Genomic DNA, 12542 nt, shown 5'->3' with positions numbered 1-12542 from the left:
TTTATAGATCATCTTTCTTCCTTTCTTTCAATGTGATAAATCCTAATGAAAATCATTTACAATATGCAAAATTATGAAACGCGCTGAAGTAGTTTAGGAGTCGTCACATCTTACCTAAGATCATAAATCAATGTTAGAAATAATTTGATGTAATGACAAACAGTATGGTAATTACTAAACGCGCTAAAAGCAGTGAGGGTTGAATTTTACGTGATCTGTGTTGATAAATCACGTGACGTTATAAAGGATCATGGGAAGAGTAAGGCATCAATCAAAATAAAATCTAAGACAAGATCTACGCAAATTGTGGAACGCCCGTAAAGTAGTATGGAGACCTTAGACACGTTTGTTTTGTAACTCAGTGTAATTATGAATCCCACTGTAAAGAACAAAAATTCCTGAGAGCTTTAATGTAAGGAGATAGATAGCGTATGTTATGAAACGCGCTGAACACGAAATAGGTCTATTTGATATTTATTGTCGCTAGTGAGGGCGGAGAGACAGGTAGTTACAATCTGATGTCGATATGCATGACCTGTAATGACAATATTCAAGTCACCCTGGAATCGATTCTCGAACGGCAGTGACGTCACTTCCAGTTGTCAGCTGTTCGCCCCAGTTGGAGGGAATTGGCCGTGTTTGTTGTGTTTCTCTGTTTTTTTGTTTATTTTATGACAGTGACGTACGTGTTTTGTTTTATGATCAGTAATTATAGTGAGTTATCAATTCGTTATAATTAAATGTGGTCGAGAGCTTTTGGGAGATTTGTAAGGTAACTTTTTTGTTCATTATAATAACCCATTTCATACGTAAGTACAGGACGAAATAAAATTTCACTTGTATGATTTGTTATTACTCTTAAAACAGTTTGTTAACCGGTTTTATGATCATAATAATGTAGTATACAAAATATTCTGAAGTCTTGTATTGTTTCATAACCTACACAATTTGCTGAAATATTTCGTTGCTTTTCAAAATAATTATCTTCTCATCGGCTCACCATGGCTTAATAACTTTTCGTATGACATTTAATTATATCATATAAACCTTCGGTAAAATTACTGATAAATTCCAAATTTTTAGTAATTTTTCCAAGCGGGTTACCTTAATGGTAACGCTTTAGACACTTATTCGGCGGGTGCTCGGTTCGAATCCTGGGGGAGACGTAGGCTGTCCTGTGTTTATTAGTGATTTTCCCCGGTCCCTCCAGGAAACTGCCGGGTTAGTACTTTGATTAGGCCACGACCGCTTCCTTCCACATCCTTTTGAATTCACAACTGATCATTCATATCCTTTGACGCTATATTCTATATAAATACAGCGCTCATAATGACCCAACGGAAGAAGATCCGTAATTTTGTAAACAAAGTGTAACAGCCAATAGCAAGCACAGTTTTCACTTTATCCAATTTATAATAATCCATTATTAAACAACTTCGACCGTTGCAGTGCTCTTGTTTTTTAATTGTAGCTACTGGGTTCGAGTCCTTGTCCGGAGGCCGGCTATGCTAACCCATCATTTTTTTGTTTTCTTCAAGACCTCGAAACAATCACCAGCATGGTACACTAAAACAGCNTACCCCTCAGGAATGCAGTGCGTACCCATTACAAAGAGCTGTTCAGAAAAATAATCTCTGTTTATTTTGGAAATCATAGGAATAGCATAAATACACTCTCTCAGTAATATTCAGATTTACTGAATGTTAAACTGAACATTCATTATAGGTATGGGCCCTATGGGCCTTCATGGCCTATTACAGGGATAGCTTTAATTTACTTACTTTACTTACCAAAATGGGGCGCTAATTTCCTTCTTGTTAAAACTAGGAGACAGCATAATATTTTCTTAATTACCGAATGGTGGTATGCATGTGGGAAGATTTCAAATAAACCAACGATTTGTACACAAACCCCAACTACTTAGGTCAACTTTAGCAATGCCACTTCTATGGGAATTGTGCTTATAACTTGAGAAATGAATTAATCCACAAAATCAATTCGTCAGGCAAGTCAGTATATTACAGACAGAAAATGCAGAAGAAAGCGACCATGAGCCAAGTGTATAGACTCTATGATCGCTTTCTTCTGCATTTTCTGTCTGTAATATACTGACTTGCCTGACGAAATGATTTTGTGGATTAATTCATTTCTCAAGTTATAAGCACAATTCCCATAGAAGTGGCATTGCTAAAGTTGACCTAAGTAGTTGGGGTTTGTGTACAAATCGTTGGTTTATTTGAAATCTTCCCACATGCATACCACCATTCGGTAATTAAGAAAATATTATGCTGTCTCCTAGTTTTAACAAGAAGGAAATTAGCGCCCCATTTTGGTAAGTAAAGTAAGTAAATTAAAGCTATCCCTGTAATAGGCCATGAAGGCCCATAGGGCCCATACCTATAATGAATGTTCAGTTTAACATTCAGTAAATCTGAATATTACTGAGAGAGTGTATTTATGCTATTCCTATGATTTCCAAAATAAACAGAGATTATTTTTCTGAACAGCTCTTTGTAATGGGTACGCACTGCATTCCTGAGGGGTAGAAACCAAATTTCTACAAATTATTTTGTTGAACTTCATGTCTAATGCCGAGAAAAATGGTAAAGCGACGTTTAATTTGTGTGTTCTGGGTGTGCCGGCTCGAATCTTAGCTAGAACACCTGCCTACTAGCTGAAGTTAATCTGGTTTTCCTTGCTTCCTCTAGGCAAATGCTGTTATTGTGCCTCAAGTTAGACCACGACCACTTCCTTCTGCTTGTTCTCAATTTCATTAGTTGTTAATCGTTCTGTCTTTGGGCGCCGTATAGCGCCAGCCTGGGACACTCGCAGCCTCATTAAGTAAACTGTAAGCAAGCAAATAAATTTATCTCAGATCACCATATTTATAATTACTTAATTCCATTAAACTAAATTTTACATTATTTCCACTTAATAATTTTTTAAGAAGACGCTGCTTCTCTAAAACACAGAGTCGTTTTTAAGCCTTAGTTTTAACGGTTGGCAGAGTGTTACGTGGGTGTGAAATGCTCCAGTAGTGGTATGCTGACGAATGAGATTGGAATGTTTGGAGGTAAGGATTGTGAAGGAGATGATTGTGGCATATCTGAAGATAGTCGCCGGGCATTTGAGACCAAGACGTAGGTGGATGGACTATATTAAAAAGGATCTTGGAGAAATAGGATGGAATGGTATGGATTGGATTGATCTGGCTCAGGATAGGGACCAGTGGAGTCCTGTTGTGAACACGGTAATTAAACCTTCGGGTTCCATAAAATGCTGGAAGTTCTTCAGTGGCTGCAAAATTGGAAACTTCTCAAGAAGGGCTCAGCTCTATGAGTGAGTGAGAGCCAGAAACTTGGCTGAAGAGACGGAGCACATCCCACAAATTTCTGGTTATAGTCATTAAACCACCCAAGGATCATAAAGAGTGTCTGTCGAATACTAGACGCTACATTGTCACTCTACCAGTAACGTACACAACATCCGGTTTGGCTCTTCTATTGTCGCCCAACAATAGCTGAACTCTTGTGAATACATTACTTGTAGAAGAGTTTTCTCTTCTGGAACATAACACCGTATGGTCCGTTGAAAGTCAACCTACGTTTCTGAGAAACATATCGCCTCTTAGAAGAGCTTTGCTTTGTACCTCTTTCACGCAGATTTTTTGCTTGGTTCGACCCTGAAGATGGAAACATGTTCCTCAGAAACATCTGTAACTTTCAAGGGGCTACACGGCGTTATATTCCAGGAGGTAGAGCTTAGAGACACTGCTATGAGAGCTCTGAAGTCCTCTCTACTCGTAGGTCTCTTATTGCTTTGAAAATTGTATATTGCTTTGTCTGCTTATTCTTGCAACTTAGTTTCTGTGACTAGGGCCGGTATTCAGGCCGCGCCATAGCTCAAGCGGTTAGTCTCTGGCTTCCCACCGCGGCGGCCCGAGTTCATCCCGGGTCTGGTCAAGTGAGATTTGTGGTGGATAAAGTGGCACTGGGGAAAGTTTTCTCCGAGTACTTCGGTTTCCCCTGCCAATCTTCATTCCACCAATTTCTCCACAATCACCCTCACTTATCATCTGGGGCTGGTACAATAGGCCAGAAGTGGCCGCAGTGCAAGGGACTTAGTCCCACCCAACTAGCAACAAAGGAAAATGCTCGTATTTGTATGTTGATTGAGTCGAATTGGAGACCTTAGAAGTCCATATGCATAGCATAGAAAAAGCATAGACTTGGACTAAATATTTGTTCGACCTCAGTGACCATCAAAACCCACACCACGTCTTAATGTGAACCATCCAGAACTTTCAGTGTTATGGCCCCCGCTGCAAGTTACCGCCCCACCTTACTCTCTCTGACAAGGCAGAGCAATGTTCCATATCTCGTCTCCTTTCCTAGGAAAGTGGCCTCGTATAGAATAACAGTCTTCATTCTTCTGAAGCTATATGATATACAAGGCGGTGAGGCAAACGTGAAATGTAATTTCTCGAGTTGGGGTTCTGAAAGATATTTAATGTCCCCGTTCGGATCCATTTCTCGGAATCTGATCCTTTTTCTGTCCCATGAACCAATATCATACATCGTACCATTAAGCCCACAATGGACATAACACTGGGGGAAGTCCCGATCTCAAACTGTAGCAGCATAAAGCGGCAGATACATTAGGTCACTGGCTCATTGGTTGACTCAGTTAACTGAAATTCCTCGCCGATACTTATTCACATGCTTAACCGTTTGAACTATTAACTTATTTACGAATAATTTAACGAAGATGTCAGTACCTCAGATTATATAGCGTTAAATTATGGAATGATTAGGCACGCGGTAGCGTAATTTGTTGAGGCACTATGCTGCAAGCCGGTTCGATACCCGATGAGGTCATTGGATATTTTTTAATTTCCCTAATCCATCCAGCCGCGCTATGGCCCTGAGGTCGACTCAGCCTCTAACAGAAATGAGTACCAGAAATATTCCCTGGGGGTAAGAGCGGCCGGCGTATAAGGCTGACAACCTTGTCGCCATCTCTGAGCCGATTGTCTAGAAAATGCGGGAGCCTCGACGTCTCAAACTCCTATGGATCTTCACGGCCTGTTACAGGGATAGCTTTACCTTTTTTTAATTATTAATTAATTGAAAAATTATGATAGGGAACGGTTGTGACCTAATTTGGTATGTCACCCTGAAATTGTCCTGAGGAACTGAGGAAATCCACAAATAACATCAGAATAGTGCATATCTCCGTCGATATTCGAACCAGGCATCTTCCGAACACATGACAGCACCGTTGCCGTTTGAGCTAACCTTTTCCATTTTGAAGCATGAAGTTCTTCTGAACAATACTTAAAATTCAGTTCCTAACTCTCAGATAGCATATAACGTCTGTAACAAAGAGCTGTTTAGGGATGTAATCACTGGTTACTCTGAGAGGAAACCCGTGTCGATCCCTGGGCAAATGCAGTGTTGTTGAATGTTAAAGCAGGTGGCACATATACAGAGCATCCTGACACATTCAATCTGCTAAGGTTATATTGTGCCTTTCATATGTGCATGGTCCAACTTAATTGGGTATACATACATTCTCTAGCTCATACTGCATGTGGGCTCTGTTTAGTGTCTCATTTTTGCGAAACATTCTCAGTGATTAAATTAAATTCCTTCCTTCCCCTCGGCGCTACAGCTCAAGGCGAGCTTTGCCCTCCTGAACAATCTGCCTCCATTCTTCTCTGTTCTTCATCTTCCCTTCCCACCTTTTCACTTTCTTGCTTCATCACTGATGTCGATTTGCATGTGATCCATCCATTCGAGGCTGATTATCTGGTTTCTGTACAATTTAGTTTTTACGGTGTGAGGTTGTTTGCCTCACGCCCAACACCAAACCTGGAGGACCAGGGTATCCCTCTTCATCTGGCTCCTACCCCTTGACCTGTCCTGCATGGGTGACCCTACCAGCAGCTACGCTACCGCCGGCATAGCTCTCAGGGTCTCAGGAACGCTCAAACCCTATCACCACGATAAGGTGGATACACCATCGGTGAGGATTCAATTAAATTAGTGTCAGTTTATTGTGCTCAGGCTCGAAGTCGAGTAATTCTTTCGTTGATGTGTATTGGGTCTTTGAAAACCATTGCTTGTTTCTCATCGCTTCTTCTTGATCCTGACTCGTTACGTGTCAACCGTTCTTGACTAGCTATATTTCAGCATCCTGTTGCACTGTGTAGATCTGACTTAGGAGTTTCTGTCTAATTGCAACGTCGTTCCTCTTTCCTTTATCAGACACTCTTTCACTACATGTTTCGGCCTAAATGACCATCTTCAGGTGTACAGGGTGCAGTTTTTGCTGCGGTTTTCCTTTCCTCTTGCTGTTGATCATTTATGCCGAAGCATGTAGTGTCTAGTAAAGGAACAAGGAACTACGTTGTACTTAGACGGCGCACAAACCCATAAGTTAAAAAAATACGCCTAATAAGGAGGCAGTATTTCTCCGTCTCTAACAGTGCCTAAACCGGTGAACAGATTCTTTTAATTAGCCATGGAAAACTATCACTAAGCGCTTTTAACACAACTTAGATTTTCAGTATATTATTTTTTTTCCCCTTGGCACTACAGTCCCAGTGGGCCTAGGCCTACCTCCATGAACTTCTCCGTTCACTTCGGTTTTTCTAGATCTTACACATTCGGTAGGACTCCTTGGGCGGGTGATCAGCTCGCCGCAAGGCCTCTTACTTGTACACAAACACAGATAAACGCACACACACAAACTAAACATCCATGCCCTGCCTGGGATTTGAACCCACGATCCCGGTTTCCAAGCGAGCGAAGACAGTACATGTTCAGCCTATTAGCTTAGAATAAAATACATTTCAACTGAGGTCATAAGCGGAATTTCCCGCGTGTGTCAGAACTGGTTAATGAAATTTCATAGTCAATGAGCTTGATACACTCAGAGGGCATCAGTATTGCTTTGATGTCTGCTGCTGTGCGTTATGTAGGAAGCCACGCCGTTCCTAATCTTGTCTTGAGTGGCGGGTGAGCGCCATCTTGGGGTGGGCTCCTGTATAAATCATTACGTTTGTATTGCCGCTCAGGGCAGGGGACGAAACTCTCGCTGTTTCAGCAGAAAATATCTGGCATAAGGGAAGGATTTTGTGCAAGGGTGCGCCAGGTGCCTTCATATAGGATGCTCCAAAATACTAGTTTTGGCGTTTGGAAGGTGTTTAAGGGTTTGATTTTCTTGCTGTTTCCCCCTCGTATCTTACTTACTTCCTCATGGAGCTGAGCCCTTCTGGAGCAGCCGCCAATTCTGCAGCTACTCAAGAATTTCCCAGCATTTTATGGAACCCGAAGGTTCATTACCGTGTTCACAAGAGCCCTCCACTGGTCCATATCCTGAGCCAGATCTATCCAGTCCATACCATCCCATCCTATTTCTCTAATAACCATTTTAATATTGTTCACCCACCTACGCCTTGGTCTTCCCTGTGGTCTCTTTCCTTCTGGCTTTCCCACCAATATCCTATAACCATTCCTTGTCTCCCCCATTCGTGCTACATGACCTGCCCACCTCATCCTCCTTGACTTGATCATTCTAATTATACTTGGAGAAGAGTACAAGTTATGAAGCTCCTCATTATGCAGTTTTCTCCAACCTCCTGTCACTTCATCTCTCTTCGGTCAAAATATTCTCCTCAACACCCTGTTCTCAAACACCCTCAGTCTATGTTCCTCTCTTAATGTCAGAGACCAAGTTTCACATCCATACAGAACCACAGGCAAAATTATAGTTTTGTATGTTCTAATTTTCCACCTCATATCTTGATTTAATGCTTTATCTTATTTAAACATCGTTCTATCTGTAGGGCTGATATCTCTTGTCATCTCTCCTCTGACAGAATGAACCGCTTTCCATGAAACTGTACAAATCTTATCGCTTTGGAGCCCAGTTATCTTTGAATGATCAGTTCCCTGCCAAGGGATATGGAAATGCAGGCACGAGAAGCAGTAGTGCCTGTCGAGACTCGAGACCACAAACATGTCTTCTTGGAGCTTCCTAGAATTATGCATAATATATAGAGATAATCCTTTTCGAAAAACATCAGGTGGGCATCGTTCGCTTGCAGACTAAAGCCACGGAGTTTTTTTTTTCGGAGTGACTTCATAACATAATGTTAATCATACTATAGTAAATATCAATTATCGTTTTTTCGACATATGGATTTCGGCGTTGTTAAAACATCGCAATCCTTCATAAAATGTTAATGGAATGTTATTTTTTAAATGTAAGGTTGTCAAATATGGCGATGCTGCGAACTAGTTATATTCATTCATTCATNCTGCGTAAAACATGACCAATCCAATTAGCCTTCCGTTTTCTCGTTTCGTGTAGGATATTCCTCTGCTCACTGACTCTAATTAACACTTCTTCATTTCTCACATAATCGGTCCAACTGATCTTCTCCATCCTTCTCCAGCACCACATTTCGAAGCTTTCCAGGTGTTTCTGATCTACTGCCCTAAGTGTCCATGTTTCAGCCCCATACAGAGCTATGCTCCAAATGTAGCACTTCACTAGTTTCTTTCTCAAATTTAAGTCCAATTTGCTGGTAAAAAGATTCTTCTTCTTGCTAAATGTAAATAAATAATAGACGTACTCGTACAGTACTATCGGGCCCATTGCTGTGCGACTGTTCAGTAAACTTCAGGAAGAAGATTATTATATTTTGGTATGTGCCGACGCTTTTTGTCCGGTAGTTTCGGAGGAACCTGCTTGCTCTATCTGGAAGCAGAAGCTTTCGCCGAAATGTTGATGACAATCTGTCAGACTACACTGCGTCAGATTCCAGAAGACAGTAATTTTCATACACGCCGTCATGAGAGCTGCAAGTCTCAAGTCTCTCACACGTTAGGAAGCAGAACGCACTGCCTCTCCCGGTGTAAGGCATTGTACACCCCTGCGAGCTCGTTCTGCGGCTCGTTTGTATTCCTCCTGTTCTCTGTCCGACCTCAGCCCAATGTCTGGAGGATTGATTCCAGCACCTTCAATATTCATGACATGTTGATCTGAGAATGGCTGAACCAGCTTACAGTACGGACCGCTTGTTCGCGATCTCTCGTGCCAGCTACTGTAATGGGTGTTTGGGTGATTATTATCAGCCTCGTATCGTGAACTGGCTAAGCAAATATGTAACAGCTCTGGAAAGAGAGTGCCTTCAACACAAAAGCCAGATCTTTAGCCAGTGAAATAAATATATGTTGACGTATGTGCCCAGTACTACGCAACGGCTTGATAAAAACCTTCCCGTGGAGACAGATTCTGAGTAAACAGCCCGTTGCTAGTTAAAGCTTACAACAAAACGCGACAACAATAGAAGTCCATTGATAACCAATGGACGTGTTTTCTATGGAGTCCGCCCCTAGCCTATGTAACAATGAGTGACTCTGGCGCCAGTGAGCCAGTATTAGAGAGAAACCAGTCAGAACTGAGTCCTACTCCCATGTGGAAGGGGGTTGAATACCTCCACCGTGACCCTGCCAGCCGTAGGAGGCGACGAAAAGGGAAGTCTCAAATTTGAGACAGTAATATATGGTCTCGAGTACCAAAGGACTCGGACCCGAGATAGACTGCGCTAGCAAGGACCAACAGCATATATAAAAGACAGACCCGTCCTCTCGTCAGAGAGGGCGCCCACAAAAAACAATACCGTAACTGTTAAACNGTAACTGTCAAACAGTAATAAATATCTGGTCATGAGTCCCAGACGGAGCTCGACACCAAGACTTACTGACTTACTTGCCGTCAGTCGCAATGTGACTTTGACTTTGACTTTGACTGAGTCCTAGGCAGTCAAGAAAGAAGGGTTCGGCTGAAGATTGATTGTGAATTATTGGAATTTAACGTGATTACAAGTGACTATAAAGGAGTGATCCATAAAATGCAGCTGCGATTCCAAACCCCGTCTTATACTTCACCCATGCACTTGACAATATCATACTCCCTCCTACCATTTTAAAATAGGCGTTGGCATCCATGCAACTCTGTCTGACCGGCCTCAATACATGGAATAATAATAAGATTATGAATGATTTCTGTTGGGCGCCACTGGGAGTAAGTTCAGTATAAATGTGAAAGAAAAATTAGGGGTAGTTCTGCGAAAACGGCTGGGTCGGCCGTCAGGCTAAAACGTAAGGGCACACTCGAACACACGTAGAATAAATTTTATCAAATTTGGTTCGCTTGCTTAAATGACTTATATTTTATTATTTTAATTGTACAATTATCGTAATAATTCGTCAGTTTGTTACAGAGGATAACATTTCAACGTTTAAACATAATATCTCTTAAATATTTTTCCAATTTTTCTTATTTTGAAAAAATGAAAGTAGGGACAAACCATCACCATGCTGTCTGTTTTTCTGTGTATACCCCCTATCAACTTTTGAATAGCTGAACAAATCTTAATGAAGCTTGGTATGTATATCATGACACCTGAGCCTATCTCAACGGCGCACATCATAAATCCCACAAATCAGTCTGTATGTCTGTATGTGTATCCTATCGTTGCTAGGCAACGGCTCGGTAAATCATTATTACGGCAACGAATACACAGGCAATAGTAGAATTGTTGGACGCTTCGTTTTCTATGCGGTCCGATTTGTATCAAGTAAAGTAGGCGGTTAGTTCTTCCCAGATCTTCTTGCATTTAATTATCATTTCAAATTCTCGGGGGGAAAAAAACAACACTTCCTATTCCAATGAGAACATGTCGCCTATGGTAAAGAAGTCCATGTGATTTTATTTGAGAAGAAGTGATTTCAGCGCCCTGGAAATTCACAAATTTACCTTCCTTCCATTGTGGAATGATATAAATGAATTCGTAGCTGATTGGATTAATTTGAACAGAGGAATTGCGTCTGGCGCAGTTCTCATTCACGGGAAGCTTGCAACCGCCAGATGGCACCTAGTGACCATTAACTCTGGTATGCGTGTCCACTTTTCTCAGCCCTCAGTAAGAGAAATGGATGGCCATTAATATCAGAACCACAAACTTCTAGGCATGACGACAAAACCAGAAAGTTAAAAAAACACAGTCTCACATGCGCGACATAATGGTCATATATCTAAATCCCGATAAATAAATATCAATAAAATTCTCGTTAATCTAATTAATGTGTCAGTTGAAAGCGTCAGGATTGATTAGCAAAAATCTTCATAATACTATAATAAGCGCGCTCTGAACATGAAGGAATCACGTTCCTCTCGAATATCGGTACACATCCACCAGACAACATGGAGTCACATCACGGAAATCAAAGCAGCGAGGATCTAAAACAGTGCTGTCCAACGTTCTTATGTACTCGGGCACAATTCACTGATGCCTATGGAGGTGCGGGAGGTGCGGGCGCCACCACACTACTTCTACTACTACTACTACTACTAATAATAATAATAATAAAATTTGAAGAAAATATTTAACAGCACTCAGACGTTCAAAAATGTCTCTTGTCTTACAATTTGAATTAATATAAAAAATCGGCTCAATTATATGTGGTTACGGAGGGCGCCAGAAAAATATACCGCGGACGCCATGGCGCCCGCGGGCGCGGCGTTGGACAGGACTGATCTAAAATTTCACGTCTCTACCTCTTTCACTAAGACAGACGTTAATATTTTGGCATGACGTCTGAAAGTCGGAATAGTCCACTGCCAGACAATGGCTCACTGCGGAATTAATTAATAACGTTCCCGCTGCAACGAATAGACGCGAAATAGCCCATTGTTAGACAACGGCTCACTACGGCGCGTATCCGCGGCAACGAATACGCTTGTAGAAGTCAAAGCGTTGCCACGAGACTGGCAGACGTTTCGTAGCAACGGACAAAACACAGATAACAACAGAAGAACTGCTTGAAATGGTGATCTGTATTCGGTTCGCTTCGAAGTTATAACAGGCGAACACGTAATTGATTCGAGATTGATGAGACTCAGACTCATACTCAGTCTCAGATTCGAGTGTATAAGAGGGATCCCGTGTGGAGGCGGGGTCGAATACCTCCACCGTGACCCTGCGAGTCGTAGGAGGCGACGAAAAGGGAAGTTTCGCATCTGAGGCAGTAAAATATGGTCGCGAGTCCCACGGGACTCGGACTCCAGAATGACTGCTCTGGCGAGGGTCAGCAGCAATTATAAACGACAGACCCGTCCTCTCGTCAGAGAGACCGCCCCATATCAACAAACCCGCAACTATCTGACAGTAATAAAAATATGGTCGTAAGCCCCAAATGGGTGTTTTATTCCAAGACAGTTCCAAAGATCCTGGCTTCGATTCCTGACGCTACCAGATTTTCTGAGAAGCAAGGGGTCTGGAACGGGGTCCACTCAGCCTCGTGAGGATAATTGAGGAGCTATTTCAAGGAAATAGCGGCTCCGGTCTAGAAAACCGAAATTAACGGCCATGGGGATCTGTTGCCCTGACCACGCAACACCATCTATCCGCTAAAGTTTGCACTAACTTCGCCGATAAGCGGTGGTCGCTCTGTCGGTATAGTTCG

The 12542-nt window shown here is 42.0% G+C and overlaps 1 long non-coding RNA gene across 1 annotated transcript in view; it reads left to right on the top strand.

Moving 5' to 3' along the window:
- The first annotated feature begins 624 nt into the window (after nt 1–624).
- The window catches only part of LOC117282425, a 124741-nt gene continuing 112823 nt past the window's right edge, over nt 625–12542 (top strand). Inside the window, exon 1 of the long non-coding RNA XR_004513161.1 lies at nt 625–772. This is a non-coding gene — a long non-coding RNA (uncharacterized LOC117282425). The remainder of the gene's footprint in view (nt 773–12542) is intronic.

Source organism: Cryptotermes secundus, unplaced genomic scaffold (genome assembly GCF_002891405.2).
Source record: "Cryptotermes secundus unplaced genomic scaffold, Csec_1.0 scaffold1158, whole genome shotgun sequence".
In the NCBI taxonomy this organism is placed as follows: domain Eukaryota; kingdom Metazoa; phylum Arthropoda; class Insecta; order Blattodea; family Kalotermitidae; genus Cryptotermes; species Cryptotermes secundus.
This window is presented reverse-complemented; position numbering and strand designations above follow the sequence as displayed.